This window comes from Camelus ferus, chromosome 16, assembly GCF_009834535.1.
Source record: "Camelus ferus isolate YT-003-E chromosome 16, BCGSAC_Cfer_1.0, whole genome shotgun sequence".
In the NCBI taxonomy this organism is placed as follows: domain Eukaryota; kingdom Metazoa; phylum Chordata; class Mammalia; order Artiodactyla; family Camelidae; genus Camelus; species Camelus ferus.
Window position 1 is genome coordinate 4,712,534 of NC_045711.1, and position 27,847 is coordinate 4,740,380.

Here is a 27,847-nt window from a genome sequence, read left to right on the forward strand (position 1 = left end):
ATCATTACACTCTGATAAGAGAGAAGAAAGAAAATAAAGTTAATATATGCAAATAACATTAATGATGAATATGAAATGAAACAATATTTTCTCATCAGGATGATAGAATAAGGATATTTATTGCATAAGCTTCTACACTGGGATGAGTTCCTAAATGAATTATAAAGTCAGATGATGTGGGATTAAACTGAAAAGCAAATACTTGAATTAGACATAATAAAGAAGCTTCTAATGAAAGATCATTATAGGAATGAATTACTGAGCATGATACAGACTCTCACTGGGATGGACAATTACCTGTCTAAGATGACTTAATTATGAATCTGCCTAGAGGAATGAAGCTCAGTTGATGACTTTTATGCTGGGATTTTATTGTTCTGTTGAAAAAACATAAAACCTGCATAGTTTTAAATTTAAACTTATTATAAGGCATATAGTGGAATGAGTCCATGTAAAGATCAGACTGTTGATTTACAGATGTGAAATCTATAACCTGGATTATGTGGAACCCAGGTACTATGCAGCCTTTACAGAATATTTCTCTATACAATGCCTGATAATAAAAGAATCATAAATTTGATAGTTCTTATCTAGTACTTCCTTCACTTAAAGGTATACAACATTGCATTAATGGAATATCACATATAAATTATTTAGGTTGGTCTTGTACGCCCAATTACAAATCTACAAACCTACCCTTTCTAATAAGGCTATGGGGTGCATGAGGTAAAAATCAAAATTCTCCATTATTCATTGCACTTATATGACTGATTGAGGCAAGTGGGTAATCATTTTCAATTCAGTTTCAGACAAAAAACAAACCTTAATTTAATCATTACGTTGCCATAAACATTGAAAATAAGCAAAAAGTAAACAGAGGTAAGAAAAAAATTATTTTATGGGAATTTGTTTAAAGGCATTAAAATGCCAACATAAATGGGTCTGTTTAAGAATCATAAAAAAGATATATACACAGTTCATAGAAAGGTTATATCAAAAAATCATTCAACTAAGAAATAGCATTGTGGTATATTTCTTCCCAGTCATAATACATATTTTTATATAATATGTATTTTATATTAATAATATGCATGTCTATAATATATTTTTATATTTATAATACGTACTTTTAAATAAATACACACTGAACAATTTTTTCTCTTATTTTGATTTCAGACTTAAGGAAAGTTGCAAAAGAGTCCAGAGAACTCCCTTCTACCCAGATTTGCTCTATGTGAAGATCCTTCCCTCTCCCTTTCTCTCTTTCATTTACTCTGTTTCTGTCTTTGAAACTTTTCAGAGTATCTTAGAGATATGGTTCCCCTTTACACCTCAATAGTTCATTGTGTATTTCCTAAAAACAAGAAATTCTCTTGCAATAACTACAGCACAATGATCAAACCAGGAAATTAACATTGATGCAATACTGTATCTGATCTTGCTCATGTTTTGCCAATTCTCCCAACAATGTCCTTTATAACATAAGAAAATCCTGGGTCAGGCTTTGCATTTGATTATGTCTTTTTAATTTTCTGACTTTCTTAATGTTTCACAACATTGACATTTTTGAAGAATAAAGACCAGTTAGTTTTCTATAATGTCCCTTGGTTTGGAGCTGTCTGATGTTTCCTCATGATTAGGTTCAAGTTATACTGTTTTAGCAAAAACATATAATTGATGTTATGTTCTCAGAAGGCACATGTTGCCAATTTGTCAATTATTGATGACATTAACTTTGATCCACAGACACAGTGTTTCACATCCTATATTTTCACTCATAATATTTTTTATCTCTTTCATAATTTTTGGAAATATCATTTCAGTGTCTATACAGTATTTCATTTATTGACATGTCATAATTTGTTAACAAGCCTTATTTCTGTTTCATGTGTCACTGCAGTGGTAAGGACTTCCAGAATTACCATACAACAATGGAGTTAGCAGCCTCCTGATTTTTAATGGAAATACTTTCAGTCTTTTGCCATTAAGTATTTTATTGGCTTTTGATTTAAAATAAGTTTTTCAAAATGCTAGGGAAATACTCTTTATAGGTATGATTAAAATTCAAGAATCAAGATATACCTATTTGTTTAATTAATTCATTAATTAATGACCATAAACCTAGAATTGTCCACCCCAACTCCAATTCATACATAACGCAATAATGGTGTGTCCAAGCTATGTTTATTGACTGTGCTTTGTTCTCTTGCCCTCTGGAAATAGTCTCTTGTTTATCAAAAACAGCCCCCTCTGAACAATTACATTTCATCAGCAATTTCAAGCTCTGTCCTCTCACTCTGGGCTCTGTGTAGCTGCTGATCTTGGCAGAGGGGTAAAAGAAGAGGGTGTGGTAGCTACTTTTTTTCCTGCAGCAGGCAACAATGGCTAGAAGCTGCTGGGATGAACTTGCCACCTGAGGTTAAAGGTTCAGCAGTTTCAAGCAAGTGCAGAGCAAAAAGACAAGGCTCTTATCTTTTATCTTCTTTTGGTCAGCTCAAAGAGTTTTTGTGAGTATAGGAGAGTTTTTGACACCCTTAGACTTACATAAGTGATGTTCCACTGGCGTGTGTTTGAGAGTAGGTTTCACCAGAAGACACTAGAAACTGTTGTTGCCTTCTGGCATCTAGTGATTGTTACTAATCACAATTAAACTGTGAAAGTGTTTGAAAGATTTACTTTATATGCTTATGTATGTAACCAGTCTATTGAAAAGTTTCAACTCAGGGAATATAAAAGTGAAAAGTTTTTTTGTTTTGTTTTGTTTTTCTCTCAGGGGCCCAACTGTGATATACTTAATCTCCTCCTTCCCTTTAATGTCCTAGGCAGATCCTATAACATTCTGATCCCTTTTAAATGTTAAGGCTAGCCCTTAAAAAAAGTCTAGGCCTGGTAAAACCTTCAAACTTAAACACTTCATTTAGAAATATGTGATATTTAGAACATATTTATACTAAAAAATTATTTATCTGAAATTTAAATTTAATTTCATGCCCTATATTTTATTTGTTGAATCTGGTAATCCTAATTTTAACTTCCTTTCTTCCCTACCTGCCTCGCTTCCCAGAGCAGGTTTACCCAAAGGCTAGAAGAATGTGGAGTAAGGAGGAGGCACAGTCTGTTTTGTTAACCCTCCCTCCTTACCAGTTTGGTGGTGGCAAGAAGGGTTCTGAAAAAGGAAAACATCTCTTTCTCTAACTTGGTATGAAAGTGTTATCATCATTTCTCCAGTAAATGCTAACTGGTCAAGGATACTGTGTCGGTACAAGTTCTCCAAGGAGATGCTGCAGTGGACTTGGGAGTACGAGAGGTTTACTGAGGAGTAATACTGCCAAAACGTAGGGAATAGGGTGGGGGAAGAGAATCTGACAAGAATTTCAGACTGTGATGCAGGTCTAACAAAGTCTCAGCTAACCACCAGGGACTCTGGAGAAGAGACTGCACATTAAGAGGAGTCCTGCATTGGGCAGAAATGGCCAGGCCTTAGTATCCCTGCTGTTTTGTCACCGACTAGGGTGTACCCAGGAAAAGCACAGGCCCCAACTCAACTGGCGCAGCTGACGCTGATGGCACAGCTGGAGGCTGACAGCTAACTGCACTCCCTAAAGTCAAAAAGCAAGTTCTTTCTTGAATAGAGATCCGGGCAGCTCACCACCATGACTGCCACAGGTGTCTTCTGTGTGGCAGGTGTCCAACTGCCCACTCCCTCCTGAGGTTACTGTGTGGGCTCTTTGGAAAGCCTGGCAGGGCCTCAGTACAACTGTTTCCAGTCTTGAGAGGTCTGGTTCCAGCTTCACTTCTGCCACCTCTGTCCCTGTCTCCCTCAGCCTCTTGCTGCTGGAGTGCCTTCAGCCAGCGGGGAGCTCTCTTGGACAGGTAGCTGTCTTCGGCAGCTCCCGACCCTTTGGAAAATGCTCACATCCTTGTCCTGATCCAGGGGAATGCAGGCTGCTCCACCAGGCCCTGTCTCTGTCTCTCCCTTTCTCTCCTATTTACTCTTCCCTTGCTCAGATAGGCACAGGTGATAGCTCAGGTGTGCTACCTAAGCAGGTGTGTGGACATTTGGATACTGAAATGCCAGTCACCCCTTCTTGCAGGCACTCCTCAAAACACAGTTTACAAGCGATCTTCTAAGTATCTCCCAGTTTACTTGGCTTGCTATGAGGAGGGGAGGAACTTACCTATCACCATTAACACACTCCCTACCAGGCCCATGCCTCTCTTCTTCTATGGTGCTCAAGAGATAACAGGTGTGATTTCTTGAGTGAATGACAAAGGAGTAGAGTTTTAGAACACACATTTCAGGATTTATGTAACCTAGATATGAACTTATATGAAAATCCTTCTTTGTGCATGTTGTAGCAGGAAAAAAAGAATTGAAAACCACTGGTGCAGAGACAGAATATATAATTAGACCAAATATTGAGGATCATAAGTACACTCATAAACCTTTTGGGAACAAACAGATAAGCAAATATAGCTAATCAGAGCAGTGGACATTTGTAATTTGTCTCTACAGCATAATAATAATCATAATAATAATTCCTTTTTCAAGTCACAGCTGGGTTTACTACATATAGCTGCAAAGGTTGTGCACCACACATTCCAAGGGAGTGCCAGTCACAATGCAGATTGTCTGAATGGTAACCCTTGGAGTTGTGCAGTGCACAACCTGCACAACATTCACTGTATACCCGGCCACAGCCCTAATTTTCCTATGTGAGTCACTGCTCACCTTGTCACAGTCACCTTGATCTGATAGGATATACCAGAGTTAGAGCACATGACCGGGCCTAATGCATCCCATTCCCCTGGACCCTGCGTCAATGGTGGGCACATGAACTAAACCTAACCTAGCCCAATCAGAGTGGCTCTCAGGACTCCTGATGGGAATGTACACTCTTATGACATAATTTTCCAAATAAAAACTCTGACCCTTTTTTCACACTAATAGCACCTAATGAAGACTGCAACTATCAATTAAATGTCTCAAAATGAAGGACTTAAAATTTTTTTCCCAAGCAATGATGATGGTATCTTCATTAACACAGTGACTCTCCTTCTTGGCCTCTCTTGTTCCCAGTTGACACCACTGAGACTGGGTTTCAAAGGATTTTTTATAAAAAAGGTTTCGTCTGACAAAAAAATGGAGACTAAACTGGCATTGCCACAATCTCTAAGTAACCAGTCAAGGCTGGAAGAAATGGATCAAATGTATTGGAGGTAGTGACCTTCTACCACTGCAGGTGATCAAAGCCAGGCTGGTGACTGTTTAAGGCATGTAGTAGAGGGGATTCAAACAACCACTCGGGACTTGGACTGTTACACTGCCAAGGTGATGTCTTCAGTGTGGTCTTTTAAATAGTAAAGATATTCAAACATATGCACACAAACAGAAACATGATATTCTAAGAATTAAATAGATTGTGCTATGGATCTGCCTCCAAAAAAATTTGGAAGCACAAGAGTGTGAAGATGCTTTCCTTTGCAGGGTATCATTAACTGAATTCTGATGCCAGTATGTCAAGATTATGAACCAGATTCTTGGGTGGTTTTCTTCACAATTTTGCTGGGATAGTCTAATTCTTTGTGCATTATATTATTTTTATGTTACTAATTTTAAATTTTATGAAGTTTCCTCCCATATATTTTCTCCATGTAGCTATCTAAAAAGCACATGTACAACACAGTGACCAATTTTTTGTCATTTATGTCTTTTGCTTCACCAATTTATTTACAGATTTATAGTTCATTGACTTCCACAGTTAGAAAATTAATGCTAAATCAATCCTTTGTATAAATTTATTATAACTTTACTATAAATTATTTTGCAATAGGTTGTTTGACCAATGTGGTGTAAAACTCTATTGTATATAAATGAAAACATTAAGCAAGTTGAAGGCATAAAATCAGCACTCTAATATAGCAGCTTGTGAGAAACTATATAGCATTTTTATGTAGCATATGGGAAAACTGTGCAGCATGGGGGTTTTGAGTATTAATTCTACAGTTGTACTAAATCTAACATGACAATCTCTATCTACAATCCAATCAGATTTAAAGTGGTAAGTTTTCATTGCTGTTCTGAATGCTGAATTATCTAGATGGTGGTGTTTGAGAAAGCTCATCTTCATAAAGCAAGTTTAGACCCCTTAGAGTCTATACATGGAAATCATCTTAACTACTGGGTATTCCAAAATGTAGTTTTCTTTCAAATTCTTTCCAAAATTGCTCTACTGTTTTGAGCAGTTTATCATCTTTTAAGTGGAAGAAAATATCTATTAATATAATAGAAAGAAAAAAATTGTTTTAAATTCTGATCATCCCATTTTCAGGGCTTAACTTTTATTTTTCACCTGACTATTTACTTTTGACAAATCATAAACTGGAAACTGAACAATAAGGAAGAACATGTACATCATAGTCCCAGTATTTTTAAAAGGCACACATAAATACAGCTCAGTGAATTTTCACAAAACAAACATATCTATGCAATCCTCAACCAGATCAAGAAACAGAATGTTACTAACCCCCCAGAAGTACCACTTGGACTCACTTCTAACCACTAGCCATTGGTAACTACTATCCTAACTGCTGATAGATTCGTTTTTCCTGTTTTTATACTTTATATAAATGGGATAATACATTAGTACTTTTGGGAATGGCTTCTTCCACCCAATTTAGATCTGTGAAGTGCAGTCATGCTGTCATATATAGCTTGTTCCTTCTCACTGTTACATACTATTTCACTGTTTAAACTTACCATAATTTTATTTCTCCATTCTACTGTTGATGGGCATTTAGTTAAGTTTCTAGATTTTGGCTATTACAAATAATGCTGCTATGAATATTCTGGAGCACATTTTTAGTGAATATAAGTACATATTTTTGTTGAGAATACATCAAGGAACTGTTTTAATTCTATATATGTATGATTAAAACATCTACTCTTTATGTAATATGTACTTAGCATCATGGACAATGACACCTTTTTCCTGGTCATGATGTTTAGAAAGTGGCCTACAGTTTTCCAGATCCAAGAAAGATATTATATTTCAAAACATTCTAGTAAGATATTGGAAGGTTATTTAGATTTTTTTAAATAGATTTAAGACCTTAACTCAGAAGTACAAGAAATTAACTTTAACTTTGTTTTTGTATCACTACACTTAATTCCCATTTTGAGCTCCCATTCTGCCCAACAGCAGGAACTTAATCTCAGTGAATGCAAAATGTCCTTCTCCTGCCTTTTCCTGAGCTGCACCTAAATTCCAGGGATGGACATGGTATTGGGGCTTCTAGTTGCCATCTATTCAAGCTGACAAGTGTTCATTCCTACCTGGGCCCTGCTAGGTATTGGGGTACCTTCCTGCTTCTGGCTGTAGGTCCTCTTTGAGTCTGCTGGCTCCTTTGCTGAGTTAGGCTCTCTCTTAGGCCTATTGCCTCATACTCCACATACAAACTCATGAATAACATTCCTTTGTTCCCACATCCTGCTGGGCTCATAAACACTCTATTAATCCAGGATGGAGTAGGCAGACTGATTCCACCTATTCTTCTAAATCCACTGTTCATGGCATGAACTCTATACCTTGAATTTGTTAGGCCTTGGGTTTTTTAAACTTAAAAGTTCAGGTTCTTATAATTCAAAAGCTTTTTACTTGTGTCATCCTTTGCTCAAGGCAGGGAATGCTGATGACTACAGGGAAGTAGGTGTAAGGGAGAACTGTTCCACCACGTAAATATGTGTTTGATTCTGTTGCTCCTTTGAAATCCTTTCATAACTTAATTTAAAAAACAAATACCAAACAAACAGAACTCTTTCACATTACTATCTTATTATGATCACAACTAGATTTACATCAAATTGAATTCAGTGTACAGCTTGGTAAAGCTGATCGCTATCTGTTGTTTCTAACATAGCTTGAAATTTCTTGAGAAAGAAAATTCAATAGCAAACTACTAGCTACCATTTACTGAGTATAAACTACATACTAGGGGCTAAGCAATACATACACTGTATGTATTTCCTTATTTAATTTTTATAGCAACCTTATGATATCTTCATTTCATATATGAGAAAACTGAGGCACAGGTAGGTGAACTAACTTGCTCAAGGTCACAAAACTAGGATTTGAATCTAAGCGATGAAGAACTAAGAGCTACTACAAATAACCACCATGTTACACTACCTTAATGCAGAGTAAGGACAGAATCTAGCAACTTTGCTATTACTCTCTACATTAAGACATGAATGTCCAGGCCATTTTGTGGACGCCAGTTCAGCGTGAGCATCTAAAAGAGTCAGGCGTGTGGGGAGTGGGATGATCCTGCCGAGGGTATGTGGATTTGAGCCTCCGTGCTTGTAACAGAGATCTCGAAATGCATTGTGATTCCTGTCCATTGGACTGTAAAGTTTATGTAGGTAATTTCGGAAACAATGGTAACAAGACTGAACTGGAATGAGCTGTTGGCTATTATGGACCACTCCGAAGTATTTGGGTTGCTAGAAACCCTCCTGGCTTTGCTTTTGTTGCATCTGAAGATCCCCGAGATGCAGCGGATGCTGCCCGAGAGCTAGATGGGAGAACACTATGTGGCTGCCGAGTAAGGGTGGAACTGTCCAATGGTGAAAACAGAAGTCAAAATCGTGGCCCACCTCCCTCTCGGGGTCGTCGCCCTCGAGATGATTATCGGAGGAGTCCTCCAACCCGCCGCAGATCTGAAAGAGAGATCTCCAAGAAGCTTCTCTCGCAGCCGGAGCAGGTCCCTTTCTAGAGATACGAGAAGAGAGAGATCGCTGTCTTGGGAAAGAAATCATAAGCCAACCCTCTCTTTCTCTAAGTCTCCTAGCCGATCTAGGTCAAACGAAAGGAAGCAGAAGACCAGTTTGCAAGAGGAGTGGTGTACAGGAAATAACTGCATTTGACAGGAGTATGTACAAAAAATTCATGTTTGGTTTGAGACTTCATAAGCTTGATGCGTTTTTAAGATGTTTTAGCTGTTCACATTTGTTTGTCTCTTGGAACAGTGACACATAAAGATGTAATTCTCTATGGTTTGAAATGGATCATATGAGGCATGTAATACCAAGAATCGTTACTTTACAATGTTCCCTTATGCAAAACTGAATTTGCTTTTAGTCTTACACAGACTGATAATAACCTCTAGCTCCCCAGCTAAAGTGTGATTAATATTACAGAAACAAAACTGGCAAAAAGTGAAAAGACTTTCCACAGCTGGGATATGGTATGCAGCTGTAGTTGAACAAGCAGTCTAAAAGCTGCTCTGAATAAAAGCCAGCAGGTAAACATTAAAGCTGCACCATTAAGCTAGATTAGAGATTTAAAAATCTCACCAGTCTTCACACTGGACAAGAGGTTGTCCAGTGGTATAGAATCTTAAGTTTCAAGAAAGTTAGTTTACCTTTGCTTTAGGTCATAAGTTCCTTATGTGATTGCTGTATATGAATATATAGCTTTTCGTAACATTCTTTACTGGGAAATTTGAGACTATTCAAGATACCAGTGTCCTGCCAGTTTAAGGGTACATTTTAGAGCTGAACTTTTGAGTTACTGTGCAAGATTTTTTTCATGCTGTCATTTGTAATGTTTTGTGACAATCCTTGGGATTAAAGTTTTGGTTACAAATTGTTGTTGAACCTGAAAGCCTGTTTTTCCTTGCAAAAGTAAAATCTGTGAGCTCGGTACCAAGTCCAGGTATAACATTCCTATTGGAAGCCATATTTATATTTTCTTATAAAGTGCTTTTGACAATACAATATTAGCATAATTGTGCAAAAAAAAAATGAATGTCCAGAAGATGTGCCTTTTCAAACAAGAAAACTGGACAGCTCCTTAGTACTGCTTTCTAGATCCCTGTTCCCATACCTTATTTGAATCATGACCTACTATGTAAATAGAGTGAATAATTTGTTACAATTTCTAAGGTCAATTTGCAACATAGAAAATTACATACATAAGGAAAATTATAAAACTCTGATAAAAAAACCAAATAACTAAATAAATGAAGAGATATTCCATGTTCATGGATAGACATACTCAGTTTTTTCAAGATGTCAGTTCTTCCCAACTAAATCTATAGATTCAATCAATCCCAATCAAAGCCCTAGAAAATTATTTTGCGGGTACTGACAAGTTCTTTAGTTTATATGGAGAGGAAAAATACCCAGAATAGCCAACTAAATATTAAAAGAGAAGGACACTGTTGGAGGACCAACACTACCTGACTTCAAAACTCACTATACAGCTACAGTAAGCAAGGCTGTGGTATTTACAAAAGAACAAACAAATAGATCAATAGAACAGAAAACAGAGTCCAGACATAGCTCCATATAAATATAGTCAGCTGATCTTTGACAAAGAAGTAAAAGCAATACATTGGACAAAAGACAAATCTTTTTAATAAATGGTGCTAGAATGACTAAGACATCCACATGCAAAAAAATGAACCTAGACAAAGACCCTACAGCTTTCACAAAATTGACTCAAAACGGACCACAGACCTAAATGTAAAATGCAAAACTATAAAATTCCTGGAAGATAATACAGGAGAAAACCTACATAACCTTGGGTTTGGTGGTGACTTTTTAGTTACAATAACAAAGGCACAATCCAAGAAAGAAAAAATTGATAAGGTGGACTTCATTAAACTTAATAATTTCTGCTCTGCAAAAGACACTGTCAAGAGAATAAAAAGACAAGCCATACATGGAGAGAAAATATTTGCAAAAAAAATATCAGATAAAGGACTGTTATCCAAAATATAAAGTCTTAAAATTCAACAATAAGAAAACAAACAACTTGATTTAAAAATGGGCCAAAGATCTTAACAGACACCTCACCAACGAAGAACTATAGGATGGCAAATACGCATATGAAAAGACGCTCCACATCATATGTCATCAGGGAAATGCAAATTAAAACAACAATATGATATCACTACACACCTATTAGAATGGCCAAAACTCTCACAACACCAAATGCTGGCAAGGACATGGAGCAACAGGAACTCTCATTCACTGCTGTTTAAACTGCAAAATGGTACAGCCACTTTGAAGACAGTTTGGCAGTTTCTAAAAAAACTAAAGATACTTATACTATACTAATCCAGCAATTATGCTCCTAGTACTTACCCAAAGGATTTTTATGTGTTAAGTCCACAAAAAGCCTGCACGTGGATGTTTATCGCAGCTTTACTCATAATTGCCAGAACTTGGAAGGAACCAAGGCGCCCTTCAGCAGGTAAATGGATAAATAAACTGTGGTACATCCAGACAATGGAACAGTATTCAACACTAAAAAGAAATGAGCTATCAAGCCATGAAAAACATGGAGGAAACTTAAACACATAGTACTAAATGAAAGAAGCCAATCTGGGAAAGCTACGTACTATACCATTTCAACTACATGACATTCTGGAAAAAATATAACTATTGAGACGGTAAAAAAGATCAGTTTTTGCCAGGGTTTAGAAGAAAGAGGATGATTAGTATGAGCACAGGGGATTTTTAGGGCAGTGAAACTACTTTGTATGACACCATAATGGTGGCTATATATTATTATATATTTATTTACTACTGTATATTTGTCCAAACTCATAGAATGTGAAACACCAAGAGTGAATCCTAATGTAAATTATGAACTCTAGATGATAAGGATGTGTCAATGTAAGATCATCAATTGTAACAAATGCATCACTCTGGTGGGGGATATTAGCAATGGAGAAGGCTATGTATGTGTGGGGGCAGGGAGTACATGGGAAATCTCTGTATCTTCCTCTCAATTTTGCTGTGAACCCGAAACTTCTCTACAAAATAGTCTATTTTAGAAAGAAGATAAAGATTATATATAAGCAAGCAGTCATTGAAACTGTCTGCAAAAGGCTTATGAATTAAAGTTGTTAAAAGTGTTCAACAGTATGTGGCTATGCGTACACACACACATACCCATAACTTACATAGCTGACAATCCCAAGTGCTACTATACATGAGTGAATATCTGTAACGAAAATTAAGTTTATTCAGTGCCTTCAAAAATAAAGGCAGCTGACAAGGATATATTGTACAGCACAGGGAATATAGCCAATATTTTATAATAACTGTACATGGAGCATGGTCTTTAAAAATTGTGAATCACTATGTTGTACACTTGACACATGTAATATTGTATATCAACTATACCTCGATAAAAAAATAAAAAATAAAGGAAGCTGGCTATTTTAGTATTATCAATGAGAAAACTTTGATCTAAAAGCAGTGGGTAAAATTAAGTCATTTTTACTTCACTACTTTAGCCTTTTGCCCCGAAATAAAGGAACAAATCCCATAGTTCTACCGTTTGCTTCCTATTAACTAAGGGAATGCATGCTCATTTCAGAACATTCAAACCTTACAGAAATACACAATGAAGAAAATGAAAGTTCCCCCATAAAATTATCTCCCCAGAGATTACCACTACTAGTAATTTGGTATATATTTTTTTCAGAGTTTTTTTTCTATCCATATATGATATCAGCATCTATCTGTGTTTAAAAAACACAATACCAACTCCAAAAGCACTGGAGAGCAATAGAAAGCCTTCATACACCTCCGAGAAAATGAGTAATATGAAAATTACATTGCATGTCATTATAAAACTTCCCAAGTGTTCACTTTATTTTACCTCCACCTCACAAAACTGCTTTCTCATTCCATCTCTTTCCCCAAACTCATACATAGCCACCTTTTCTCAAACCTCCTTCCTCTTCCCTATCTTTTATGTTCCCTTTTCTTTTCACAAATAAAGCAGTCCGAAGGCTTTTCCAGTTTTTGGTCAAACTAATCCCACAGTTGGCTAATTAGTCAAGTAAATAAAGGACCTTTCCTCTTTAGAAAGTTTGGGGGGGCAGGAGCAGCAAAGGAAAACACTCATAATATTACATTCTTTCCTTATCACACATGTGTGGTTTTATCTATTATATAAAGAGGGTTTTTTTGTTATTTTAATAAAATGAGATTATAATTCTGCTTTTTAATTTGCTTTTTTTCCCATTTAAGATATGTTAAACATCTGTTGATGTCAGTATAAATCTACCTCACGTTTTATAGTCGCTTAGCATTTCATTACATTAAGTGTTTCATAATTTACTTAGCCAACCTCCTATTGTGTGACATTCGGTTATTTCCAAATTTCTGCTATTTTATGTAATGCTATAATGAATATTCTTGAATAAGTAGGGTAGAAGCCATCTCATCTGACCCTATTGGGACCAGTAGTCGGTTGGTTAGTCAATTTAAGCAAGGAATCATAAAAATTGATACAACATGTTTTAAATGCTTTATATTAACTTAGGACACATGTATGTGTTTTTCTTCTCCAATGTTTTGACAAAGAGTCAAGGTCTTTTATTTTGAGAATGAGTTCACTGATTACATATAGTTTCACATTATGTTTCTTGCACAAACCATGGCCAAAACACATGGCTTACAAGTTCCCATTTCAGGTTTTTTTTTCCCCAGTGTAAAGCTCAGTGGGCTGTGGGCACCTGTCAGCATACTTTAGAGAGGGAACTACAGTGTTGGTTATTCTGGTGAGCTGTTTAAGTGGAGACTGATTAACAGAACTACTATATACTTGTGAGATAAATTCTTAGAAATGAAATTACTGGATTAGAGTAAGCTGAAAGTTATACAGCTATTGTCAGACAGCTCTCCAAAAAGGTTGTCCCAATTTATATTCCCAAAAATATTGTGTAAGAGTTTTTATTTCTCAGATATCCTCACCAACAATGGATATTATGAATAGTTTAAACCTAACAATACTATTTATTCAACAATATTTATTAAAATTTATATGTGTAAAATTAAGTCATCATGGATCAGAGACCTAAATGTGAGAGTTAAAACTGTAACATTCGTAGAACAAAACTGCTATAGAGTGAGTGTCACATCTCTCAAAGTTCATATGTTAAATTGCAACACCCAAAGTGATGGTATTCAGAGGTGAAACCTTTGGGACATGACTAGATTATAAAGGTAAAGCCCTCACGAATGGGATTAGTGACCTTAAAAAAGAGACTGCAGAGAGCTCCCTTGTCCCTTCTGCCATGTGAGGATACAGCGAGAGGCAACAGTCTGTGAACTAGGAAACAGATCATCACCAGACAACAAATCTGCCAGAGTCTTGATCTTGGACTTCTCAGTCTCCAGAAGTGAGAGAAATAAATTTCTGTTGTTCATTAGCCACTCAAAAGTTTCTTCTGTTCTTTATGGTATTTTTGTTATAGTAGCCCAAACAGATGAAGTAAAAAAATACAGGACTAAATCTCTATGTTTCTGGGTTAGGCAGTCTTAGATAAGCACCAAAACACACATGACAAAAGAAAAATAGATAAATTGGATTTTATCAAAATTAAAAGTTTTTGTGACACCTCAGAGAATGGGAGAAAAATTTTAAAAACATATCTACAATGGATTTGTATCTAGAATATATAAACTTACAACTCAGTTTTAAAAAGAAGAAATAACCCTGTTTAAAAATAGGTGAGGGTTGGTATAACTCAGGGGTAAGGCACATGTTTAGCAAGCACGAGGTCCTGAGTTCAATCCTCAGTACTGCCAATAAATAAGTGAATAAATAAATAATAGGCAAAAGATCTGAATAGACATTTCTCCAATGAATACATACAAATGGCCTATAACACATGAAAAGATACTCAATATCATTGGCCATCAGGGAAATATAAATTAAAATCACATTAAGATACCACTGCACATTCACTAAGATGGCTATAATAAAAAAGATAATAACAAGTGTTGGAGAGGTTTGGGGAAACTGGAACCCTAATACACTGCTGGTAGGAATGTAAAATGGTGAAACTGCTTTGGAAAACCATCTGGCAGTTCTTCAAAATGTTAAACATATAGTTACCATATGACCCACCAAATCTACTTCTAGGTATATTTCCAAGAGAAATAAAAACATTATGTCCATATAAAAACTTGTAAATGAATGTTCATAGCAGCATTATTCATAATAGCCAAAAAGCAGAAACAATTCAAACACCCATCAACTGATGACTGAATAAATAAAATATGGTAAAATTTATAAAATGAAATATTATTAAGCAATAAAAAGGAATGAAGTACTGATACATGCGACAACATGAATGAACCTTGAAAACATGCTAGGCCAAAGAAGCCAGTCATAAATGATCATCTATTTAAGGATACCATTTATATGAAACATCCAGAATAGGCAAATCCATAGAGACAGAAAGTAGATTTGTGGTTACCTTGAGCTGGAGAAAGGATAAAATGAGAATGACTACTAATGGGTATGGGGTTTCTATATGGGGGTTATGAAATGTTCTAAAATTAATTATGATAATGGTTGTACAACTCTTTAGTATGTAAGAATACTAAACCCCACTGAATTACACACTTTAAATGGGTGAACTGTAATGACATGTGAGTTATACCTCAATAAAGCCTGTTATATTAAAACAATTGTTATGTGCCTGGCAATGTTCTAGGTGCTACAAATATAGCCGTTGACATATGTCTTCCATTTACCCTTCCAGGTTCACTCCTCACCCTTCTCCACTACGTGCTTTGCCCATAGAGGCTGATCTAACAGACCACATCAAAAGGGTTCTCATGCTTTGGTTGGGTTTGGTCAACAGGGAGCCCAGGCAGGAGATCAGAGTGGGAAGGAAAGTGGAATCAGGATATTTATTCTCTTGGCTCCCTCCCTGAGAGGACACCTTGCCTTTCCAGGCAAGGTCACTGATCTTCCAAGAGAGTCAACTTTACACGCTGTTTCTTTTAGGTTCTACTAACTGGTATCCCTCCTGCCATTTTAGGCCTAAAAGTGGTGACATCACAGCTGCTACCACCTCGAGGATACTGTTGTAATCTCTGTGGTTTCCCTGTACTTGCATCTTTGTAAATAACCCCTAAATAATCACTTAGTAAAAAAGTATTCCTAAAATTATTCTGAGCATATCATCTATTTTCTTTTGAGACCTTTACTAAACCAGACACATAAGGACGCTGCCATCTTAGAGTTTTAATTCCAATGATCAAAGAAAAGAAATTCATTAATAAGAATATTCCAGGCAGAGGGAACAGAAAGTACAATACTGCTGTTACAGGTGGATGCTTGGGCTGTTTGCTGCACAGAAAGACCAGTATGACTAACATAGAATGACTCAGTGGCGAGTAATAAGACAGGAAGCAAAATGGTGGGCAGGGCCAGATCATATAGAGTCATATGCATACTATTATATTTTTACTTATCTGATATATTTAACTAAATAGTGACAAAACATAAATAAAAACACAACTTTTAGTACTTGTAATACAATGTTATTTGCATCCTTGACTTAAAAACCCTGTGCTTTGTGTTATAGTATTGTCAAGTACTTTCAAGGACAGGAAGAGGATTAATTTCCTTCAATTTTTTTTTTTTTTTTTTTTTGATGAAGGCAAATTTTTACTGAAGGCAGATCACAGAGGAGAGAGCTCCACCACATATCACAGGACAAACCGGCCCATCTGCTGTATCCTGTAACTGTATCTCTTTTTCCTACCGTCTGTCTTTTATCCTTTCACTCTGCTCTGTCCCTACTCCCCACCTCCACCTCTCAAAACCCATCCAGCTCACAGCCTACTCAGCAAAAGCGGAAGAGGCTTAATTTCTGATTTGTAAAATACACATAAATTTAGGTGATTAAGAGTATAGCCATGTCTTGAACTGAAATGTGTGTGTGTGTGTGTGTGTGTACATGTTATTAACAAAGACAAATCAGAAAATAAAATTCATGATATACTTTCTTTCCCATCACCTAATACCTTACGGGAGAGATCTTTCTCATTCAGAGCCCTAGGTCTTGTTTTGTTTCTTTTTTTTCTTTTTAATTTGCTGTTTTTAAAAATGAGTTTATTATTTAAGGAAAAGAAACTCCCCTTTGAAAAAATAGAAATGTGAAATTGACCAAGTTGTGTTGGGTACCTAAACGAAGCAAATCCTCCTGTGACAATGGTAATACATAAGTTGAAAAAAATTTGCCTATAAAACAAATATTGCCATAAACATACTGATTTTTAGGGGTGAAAAATATCTACATTCAATATTCTCATTATAGTTTCTTTCTAATAAAATCTTTGTGGATGTTTATAGGCCTTCTCTCTGGAAAATCTGCAGGCAGCTTGGTAACTTTATATTTAAATGAATGTCAAAGAACAAACTAGGAATGTATCAGAAATGGGGAAAAGACTAAGGATTGTGACCAAAGAAATCAGTTGAGCTTTAAGTATAAATGAAGCACAATTAACATTTTGTGGAGCAAAAACTCATAGAAATAAATATTCTAAATAACAGTTTCTTCCTACATCTTGTAGATAAATTATATCAAGTCATGGGTAAAGATTTTAAATAGAGTTGCCAGTATCAGAGTCAAAATTCTCCAGCGTAAATTCACTGACAAGGGACTGCTGTACAATCTCTAAAAAAAAATTTAATATCCAATGTATTTACTCTAAAGAATTGAGTGTATAGACTCACAATCTCTTCGGGCCTTAATTTTCGATCTGTATAAGTGTAGTACTGGTTTTGATTTTTTAAATTCTAATTCCTGGTAACAAATGCTTATGCTCTTGCAGTTTCTGACTGATTAGAGCGCCCTCATGTGTGTCTTTGTTGTAATGTTTTAGATATCTAAAAAAGGACTAATCTCAGTAGCAATACAATTATAATTTATTTTCCCATTTATAATAGCTTCAAGTATCATTCAGTAAATGCTAAAGATTGTGATTAATCCTACTGCCACTCCCTATCAAGCTTTTCATATGCCAAATTTTATTCTAAAGTAACTGAAGTTATTATTGTTCTGGTTCAAATTTTAATGGCTTAAGGAGTTTTTCCTTAAAACTGCTAAAAGTTTTTCATCATAATATTATTTTATTATCATGCTTGAATGAAAATCTGTATCCAATTAAGTTGTTAATTATATGTGATAGCCTGACTGTATATTTCCAGGGGTGGGTAACAGCTCCACCAGGTCATTTCTAACTCAGTTTTCCAAATAAAAATTTACTTGTCTAAATCATTGCAAACAGATTTCTTTCTACTCAAAAAGACCATACCCGAGGGAGCCAAGAGAATTTCATTTTTTTTGAAAACTGTATGTAAAATCAAAAATCTCATAAATCCAATCACATTTTAAATGGCATTTACCCAACAAGCATGTATTGAGGGCCCCCACTACGTGCCAGGAATAAGACGTCAAACTGAGGAACTCAAAGTTACTAAAGAAAAGAAAAAAATACTGGTTTTTTTTTCTCTTTCTATAAAATGACTTAGTAATAAATGCCTCACCCTAGAGAATTGCTGTAAGGATCTAATAACATGACATATGTAACCACATCTTTTAAAAGAGAGAAATGTTATTAAAATGTTTGCAAGAGAAACCTTGGTGGTTCCAAGGAACATATTTTAGGGGTTGCTTTGCATGCAGAAAATCCTTGAATGTGGGGCTCTGCTGACTTTTTTAAATTAAAAATTTTCTTCAAATTTTCATGACAGGAGAGAAAGTGGAAAGAGAAAATTAAGTCACCTAAGAAGTCTGAACTATTATTTTCCTCATTGCCTCTTTTTTTTTTTTAACATTTTTGTATTGATTTATAGTCATTTTATAATGTGTCAAATTCCAGTGTAGAGCACAATTTTTCAGTTACACATAAACATACATATATTCATTGTCTCCTCATTGCCTCTTAATCTCTTTTTCTCAGCAAGGCAGTGCATGGATAGGTTGGGAAAACCAATTAAGTCAAGAGGTCAAACTAGTAAAATGTGACAATGAGTGTGTATATGTCCATGAATAACTGAAAAATTGTGCTGAACACTGGAATTTGACACAACATTGTAAAATGATTATAAATCAATAAAAAATGTTAAAAAAAAAAAAAAAAGAGGTCAAACTAGCTATACCAGACTAGCCAGAATGGAGCAATGATGCTAACCTGGCAGAAGCCAGAGTTTTCACCTTTTCAAAATCCCTTAAACCCAAAACATCAGCAATCCATGATGTTCAAATAAAGGTAGTACATGAGATGATTCTTAGTGATTCTCTAATTCTAGGCCCTGTGGAAAATTAAATAGACTGCTTTGGGGCCCTCCCACTAAGGGTTAGAACCTTACTTTCAATGTCCCCTTTCCTGTCTCCCACACATTCACAGCTTCCTTTCCTGCTGTCCTCGCCGATTCAGAATCCTCCACTGCATTCCACGAAAAGTTCTATGTCCCACAATTCTGTCTCCTCCATGCTCCAGTTTAAATTCCCACGGTTTCAAGTGGCCAATTGTTCAACTGTTTCCAACCTTTTAAAATTTGATGATGTCCTCCATTCCAGTTTTTAAACTTACTGTGGAAATTATTTAACATATCAAAAGTAGATACACATTTAGAAAAATTAAAAGAGGGGTGGGTTTAGCTCAGTGGAAGAGCATGTGTTTAGCATGCACGAGGTCCTAGGTTCAATCCCCAGTACCTCCATTAAAAAATTTTTTTGTTTACAGTAGATAGAAGAGTATAATGAATACCCCACATATCCATTAGCCAGCTTGAACTACTGTCAACATATGGGGAACTGCAAGCAGTCTGACTTGGTTAAAATAGCATGAGAATAGGTAGTATTTAGAGAATCAAACAGAATTTCTAAAATAAAAAATGTAATATTTGAAAGTATAGAAGTCAATGGAAAGATTAAACAGCCGAATAGTTCAGCTAAATACATAGTGACCTAGAAGATAGTCCCAAAGAAGTTACTTAGAATGTACCAGAGAAACAAAGAAATGGAAAGGATGAGAGGAAAATTATGGGTCATAGATAATAAAGTGCAAAAGTCCAATGTACATCTGGAACTCCAGAAGGAGAAAATGGAGAGGAGAGAGACGAGATCATATTCAAAAAATTGTAACTGACTATCTTCTAGAATTAATGAAACTCAAATTCTGAGTTTGAAGAAGCTAAATGAATTCAAATCTAAATAAAAAGAAACCCACACCAAGACACACCATAGTGAACCTACAGAAAACTGAAGACAAGAAAAAGATTCTAAAACAGCTAGAGAGAAATACAGCTTACAAAGGAACATATGAAAAATAACAGGACATTTCTCAGTGGCAACAATGGAAGCCAGAAGACAGTGGAATAGTATCTTTAAAGTCTGAGAGGAAAATAATTGTCAACCTAGAATTACGTCCTAGCAAGACTACCTCAAAAAAGATCTTGAAACAATGATATTTTCAGAGAGACTGGGGAAGATACCAGCAACTAGAAGGTCAAGTACCCTAAAGGTAATTCTTGAAGTTTCTAGTGAGAAATTCTGAGGAACTGGGGTTTATAAAAGTTGTGAAAATGCATAGGCTGAGAACACAAAAAGACTAAGGGAACACTGGATCTAACCACATCTACAACCAACCCCATCTCAATTTTTAATCTCCGGAACATTTTGGTTACGCTGCAGGCATATGGTTTACTTTTGCAGATTTGAAGGAAGAGAACAATTCTGCTCCATCTTCTCATGCCACCAACCCAAAAAGGCTTTCCTGGGCCCCTAAGCCCTTAGGAGGAGTGGTTAAATGATTGGTCAAAGTCCAAGGCATTTATTAGGCCTTATTTGCTTCTTCTTCCTCACTCAGGTCTCTCTTCTTTTCTGCCTCTTACTGGGGTCTGTGCCTCTGAAGACTGTGCCATGTTAGTTTGGTAGAAGGGAGGAAAAGCTTCAACATAACAGAGCTCTGTAGTGGGAGTTACTGGCTTCTCACCCCTGTATGCAGCTCCATATAGCTCCCTCAATCTGAGACACCAAAGGCAGGAGGGCACCCAAGCATTCCTTGGTCTCTGGATTAATACCATAAAAATATCTCCGAACTTCATCTGTATCCTCTAATACAGATGCTCATCTTCACTCTAAGGTAATGAAGATTAGCTGATGTTCCTAGGGAAAGGACAAGCGGCTTCTCTGCCAAATCCAAACACCTGAGAAATAACTTTTGCTAGGCTCATTTTCCTTATCCCAAAAAGGAAGAAAAATACTGAATTCACAGAGAATTAGAGGTTAAACATCTTGGTGAAATCACCTAGAAGTATAAAGAGGCTAAATGTTTACTGTATTAGTATAGAAATGGGACAAACTGCAAAAACCAAATCTGGACTCAAATACATACTGAATTCAATATATGATAAAACTAGCACTCCAGGTCAGTGGGAGAAAGATGGCTTATTCAATAAAAGTAACGAGACAACTGTTCAGACTTTTTTTTAAAAGCTGAATCATTACTTTATTCCAAAATAAAGCCCATATGTATCAACATTTAAAGATATATTAAAGCATAAAAATACTAAGAGAAATATGTATGAATATTTTATAATCTTGGAGTGGAAAAGGCCTTTTCGAGCATGTTACCAAATTCAGAAAAAAGAATTTATAAATTTTGGCTACTTAAGATTAAAACTTTGACCTTTTAAATGACATAAAAATACTACTTTAAAAAAAGACATACTATATTCTTGACTAGGAAAAATTAAAATCATAAAGATGTCAATTACTCACAAATTAACATATAAATGCAATTCCAGTCAGAATACATTGATTTTACATCAGTAATGTATGAACTGATACATGGATTTTACGGGACAGTAACTAACATTCATATGGAAGAATACATGAGAATAGTCAAGAATATTTGGAAAAGAAGACCAGTGAAGGGAGGCTCATCTTACCATAATTCAATTTAAAATGAAGATATAGTAAACAAAATAGTATGTTATTGGCACAGGAACAGACAAATATATCAGTAAAAAGACTGGAGAGTCCAGAAATTGATTAAAAGATACATGAGACTCAAGAAGAGTTTTATTTATTATATGGTGCTAGAATAACTGAGTATACATTTGGAATAAAATAAACCTATTTCTTATGGTAGACACTGATAGCTACCTACCTAATTTCCATTTATTTCATTCAGATGAAAACTTATGTCCAATATAAAAACATACACATGAATGTTAATAGCATCATTATTCCTAATAGTCAACAAGGGGGAAACAAGTCAAATGCCCATCAACTGGTGAATGGATAAACAACTTGGTGTATCCATATGATGGAATATTACTGAGAAGTAAAAAGGAATGGAGTACTGAGATATGCTTCAACATGGATAAACCTTGAAAACAGTATGTGAAGTAAAAAAAGCCAGTCAAAAAAGGCCACATAATGTATGATTCCATTTATATGAAAATTCCAGAATAGGCAAATCCATACAGTCAGAAAGTAGGTCAGTGGTTGCTAGTGAGTGGCAGGGAGGATGGGAGGATGAGGGCCTATAAATGGGCACTGGATTTCTTTTTAGAGTGAAGAATATGTTCTAAATTTATAATGATGATGGTTACACAACTCTGTGAATATACTAAAACCTACTGAATTATGTAATTTAAAAGGGTAAATGTTATGCTATGTGAATAATATCTCAAAAAAGCTGTTATTTAAAAAACACACTCAGGGTTTGCTGTCTGGTACACAGAGGTGACTTTCAGATTTCTGCTGGTAGCAAGAGGAGGGACAACTACAAGTGCAGTAACTGCTGTTAAGGAAACACCAGCAGTTTCTAATTTTATGCTGGCCTATATTTTGCTATGACTCTAGTAGCTTTTGATAATGCTACACAAGAGGCCAAAACAGAAATGCCTTTTATATTTTATTGTAACAGCTAAACTGGGATATAAACTCACCAATTGCTTTTTTACAAAGGAAATGAGCTAAAAACAACATAGATGTAAGTGTAGCTTAAATAAACCTTTGCTCAGTAAGATGAATGTGTTCACAGGGGAGGGAGAGTTTGGTAGTAAAAACTGTTTAAAGTGTTACATTATTTTAAAAAGCATTTTGTTTCATTTACTGTAAATGGTCAAACATCATTTTAAAACAGATGGTAAATCTGTTGAATAGTAAAAAGAAATGACATCTTGTTTCCATTTTCCTATTCCTTCCAGTTCATCTCTTCATTGTAAATCACTTTCCATTGTGGGAGGATATTAAATTTAAATCAAACTGAAAGAAAAAAAAGCATGTGGCTATGTTCATAAATTCATGTTTCTCAGCACTACTGCCTCTTACAGCCATTTTATGAAGAGTATTTCAAATTTATCTATTCTTTCTGGATGGGAACAAATTGACAATTTCTTTTCTTGAGCAAACAGCTCTTTCAAGGAACTTAATTACAAAAAGAAAAAATCTGTAATTATGATATATAAACATTAAATAAATTTTAATACTCTTTCATGAGAAAAGATCTGGAACTGGTAAGCATTTGAGGAATGGTATTAAGTTTAATTTGTAAAGATAAATAAGATGTACAGTGCTTACCAAGTTCTTAGACTAAAATGCTATATATACATGAGTGTGTATGTATGTATATGGACATACATGGATATACGTATATGAATGCTGATGTCTGTGCATGATGCTCACAATTATGTAAATAAATATTCCTTACAATAACCCCATTACAATGAGGAAACTGAGAAGGAGCGAGGTTATGCAATTTGTCCAAGCTGAATCCAGGGAGTTTGGCACCACAGACCATGTTTTTGATAATTACTCTAGATATATATCAAGAGCTCTGAGAACATTAAACAAGCCAATAGATCCTTCTTATCTTCTGTTCTGAATTGCCCTCTACAAAACACCATATGCTTCCTTTGGACATATGATACATCTAAAGTTTATTGTAAAGTTCTTCTACAATAAAGAAGGTAACTAATTTCTGGTTTTGAACCCTCTTTGATCTATGACAAAACTCTCTATATTTATTAAATTCAAATAAATTTTCAATCTAAACCACATTACTTTAGGGTAAAATGTAAATACATCTAAAAAGATGCACTGAGGATGTCTTTGAGGGGGGACTAAGAATGGAGGTGGGACCAGGAAGGGACCAAGGACCAGGAAGCACAAGGACTAGATTGGCTGCCCGGAGGTCATCCCTCTCAACCGTCCCCCAGTGTAATGCCACCCCTGTTACCCATCCCCCACCTGAACAGGGATTTGAGAATGCCCTGGAGGTCCCCCCTCTCACCTGCCCCCAAGTTTAATGCCATCCTGGTCACCCATTCCCCTGTGAACAGGGGCCAGGAGTCTCCGCAGCCTTGGCCAAGTGGGCTTATATATAGGGTCCATGTGCAATAGGTGGGGGATGTCTTCTATTTTTTACTACTTCTACTACCACTTTTGGGGCAGAGGGAGATGGTATTTTCAAGACAAACCACAGGCACCAGAAAGAAAAGTTGGGAAGTTGGAAAAAAAAAAAACAAGGACTGAAAATAGATTAATAAATCTATCTCTTTATTTTCCAGAAGATAAACCACTTAGCTGCATGATAGAAACAAATTTTATATAAGGAATGCATCTGCATTGATACTTTGGATGTTTTAGCTTTAAAAAGCAAAGGGAAATATACTTTTTAAGATTATAAATATAATCAATCTCATATAACCAATTAATGTGGAACAATTCCTAAAAGACATTTTTATTATGGAAGAGAGACAAAAATTATTACCTCCCTATACACCAGCTCTAGAACCAGATTGCTCTATGATGTTTTTCCTAAAAGCATTCATTTAAAACATGTCCACCTTGTGCCCACTTCAACTCAGTGATAGTTAATGCCAAAAATTCTGTGTTAAGGATTCTCAGGTTGAACAAGAATTAGATTAATATGAGATGGCCAAGATGTCAGAGTAGGAAGAATCTGAACATCCCTCCTTCCACAGATACACCAAAATTACAACTACTTACAGAGCAACTATCTATGAGAACAACCTAGAGACTAGAAGACGACATTTCCCACAGTTAAAGGCATAAAGAAGGAAACACAATGAGATGGGTAGGAGGGGCAGAGCCACAGTATAGTCAGGACCCACACCTCTGGGTTAGCGACCCACAACTGGAAAGAACATCACAATTGTAGAGGTACTCCCTGAGGAGTGAGGGGTCTGAGCCCCATATCAGGCCCGAGCCCAGGGATTCTGCATTAGGAAGAGAAGCCTCCAGAACATCCAGCTTTGAAAACCAGGAGGGCTTATGTTCAGGAGAGCTACAGGGCTAAAACAGAGATTCAGCTGTTAAAGGGCACATGCAAAATCTCACACACTCTTGAGCCCCGGAATTGTAAGCAGTAGTTTGCAAGGAGCCTCGGTCAGATCCACTTGCTGATCTTGAAGAGCCTCCCAGAAAGGCAGGAGGCAGCTGGGACTCTGCCAAGAGCTGGAAATAGTGATAGAATCCATTTTGGGGAGGTCCTTCCACCACAATAACACTGCACTGGCAAGCACCATTTTGGAATCCTTCCTCCAGTCTATTAGAGCAGACCTAGCCCTGCCCACTAGTGGCTGGCACGAGCCCCGAATCCCCTGGGCTGTGCAGACAGTTGCACAGGGACCTGGCCCTATCCTCCAGCAGGCCAGCACCAGTCCTGCACCTCCCCAAGTTGCAGAGCCAACCACACAGGAAACCTACCTCACCCTCAAGTAGGCCTGCAGCCATGATAGATGATATGGCCTCACAGCCAACTGGGGCAGGGGCCCAGCCCCACCAGCTAGCACACCCACAGCAGTCGGCCCCACCATAACAGAAGGGTACACAAAGCCCACTGTGGGGGCACCACTAGAGCATGTAACTCTGGTGACCAAGAAGAGCTTGCTGCTGGGTCCTATAGGACGTCTCTTACATAAGGCCACTTCTTAAAGATCAGGAAATGCAGCCAACCTATCTATATATAAAGAAATGAACACAGAGAATTGGGAAAAATTAAGAGACAGAACAATATGTTCCAAATAAAGGAACAAGATGAAACCCCAGAAGTTCCAGTCAAGATGGCAGAGTAGTAGGACCATGAGCTTGCCTCTCCTCATGACTACAACAAAACCACAACTGAGTGCTAAACAACCATCAAAAACAGACTGGAACCTAGCAAAAAAGATCTTCTGCAACTGGAAACATAAAGAGGGAACCACAGCAGGATGGTAGGAGGGGCGTGCTCGTGATATAATTGGGCCCCATAGCCCCTGGGGTGGGTGACCCACAAGCTGAAGATTTGTTAAGTCGCAGAGGCCCTCCCACAAGAGTGAGAGCTATAAACCCCACGTCAGGCTCCTCAGCTTGGGTCCCGGCATTGGGAAGAGAAGGAGACCCCAGGACATCTGGTTCTGAAGGCCAGGGGGTCTTGGATCTGGGAGCCTGACGGGATTGGGGGAAACAGAGGCCCCATTCTCTTGAGAAGCGTACACAGAAACTCATGTGCACCAGGTCCAAGGGCAGAGGCAGTGATTTCATAGGAACCTGGGTCAGACCAGCCTACTGGATTTGGAGGGTCTCCTGGAGACGTGGGGGATGGCAGTGGTTCACTCAGGGGACATAAAAGCTGGTGGCGGACATTCTGGGAGTGTTAATCCACATGAGCTTTCCTGGAGGCTGACATCTTGATTGATCATTAGCACCAAGACCTAGCCCCACCCAACAGCCTGTAGGGAAGCCTCAGGCCAAACAACACACAGGGTGGGAACACAGCCACACCTGTCATCAGGCTTCCTAAGCCACAAAGGCCTCTAAACAGGCCCTACCCACCAGAGGTCCAGGATCAAGCTTCACCCAGCAGTGGGCAGGCACTGGCTCCTCCTGCCAGGAAACCTGCATAAGCCTCTAGTCCAGCCTCACCCACTAGGGGCAGAAATTAGAAATAAGAAAACAATAATCCCAAAGCCTGTGGAAGGAATCCACAAACACATAGAAAGATAGACGATATGAGGCGGCCAAACACAAGATAAAACCCCAGAAGAAGAAATAATGAGGAGATAGGCAATTTATCCGAGAAAGATGTTCAGAGAACTCAAGAGGAGCATAGATGCATGGAGTGAAGTTTTTCGCAAAGAGTTGGAAAATATAAAGAATACCCAAATAGAGTTGAAGAATAAAATCACTGAAATGAACAACACACTAGAAGGAACCAAGAATAGACTAAATGAGACAGAAGAACAGATCAGTGAGCTAAAAGACAGATCAGTGGAAATCACTACTTCAGAATAGCAAAAAGAATAAAAAGGAATGAGGATAGTTTAAGAGAACTCTGGGACAACATGAAGCGCTCTAATATTCGCAATATAGGGGTCCCAGAAAGAGAGAAAGAACCTGAGAAAATTTTTGGAGAGATAATAACTGAAAACTTCCCCAACTTGGGAAAGGAAAACAGTCACCCAAGTCCTGGAAGTGCAGACAGTACCACACAGAATCAACCCAAAGAGGAACACACCAAGGCACATAGTCATCAAATTGACAACAATTAAGGATAAGAAGAAAATATTAAAATTAACAGGAGAAAAGCAATGAGTAATATACAAGGGGACTCCCATAGGGTTATCAGCTGATTTTTCAGCAGAAACTCTACAGGCCAGAAGGGAGTGGCACGATATATTTAAAGTGATGCAAAGGAGAAACTTACAACCGAGAATACTCTATCCAGCAAGGCTCTCATTCAGACTTGATGGAGAAATCAAAAGCTTCACAGATAAAAGCTAAAAGATTTCAGCACCACCAAACCAGCTTTACAACAAATGTTAAAGGACCTTCTCTAGTCATCAAACCGTAAGAAAAGAGAACAAAATGAAGAAAGAGGAAAAAGAAAAGAGAGAGAGACCTACAAAAGATTGCTTTGGCTGTTCGGGGTCTTTTGTGGTTCCTTACAAATTTTGGAATTGTTTTTCTAGTTCTGTGACTAATGTAGTGAGTA

The 27,847-nt window shown here is 36.9% G+C and overlaps 1 long non-coding RNA gene and 1 pseudogene across 1 annotated transcript in view; one reads left to right on the forward strand and one right to left on the reverse strand.

Annotated features, from left to right (window-relative positions):
* The window catches only part of LOC106730779, a 111,166-nt gene that overhangs the window by 62,856 nt on the left and 20,463 nt on the right, over positions 1-27,847 (reverse strand). The window lies entirely within an intron of this gene.
* Positions 8,268-26,595, forward strand: LOC102505422 (annotated as a pseudogene).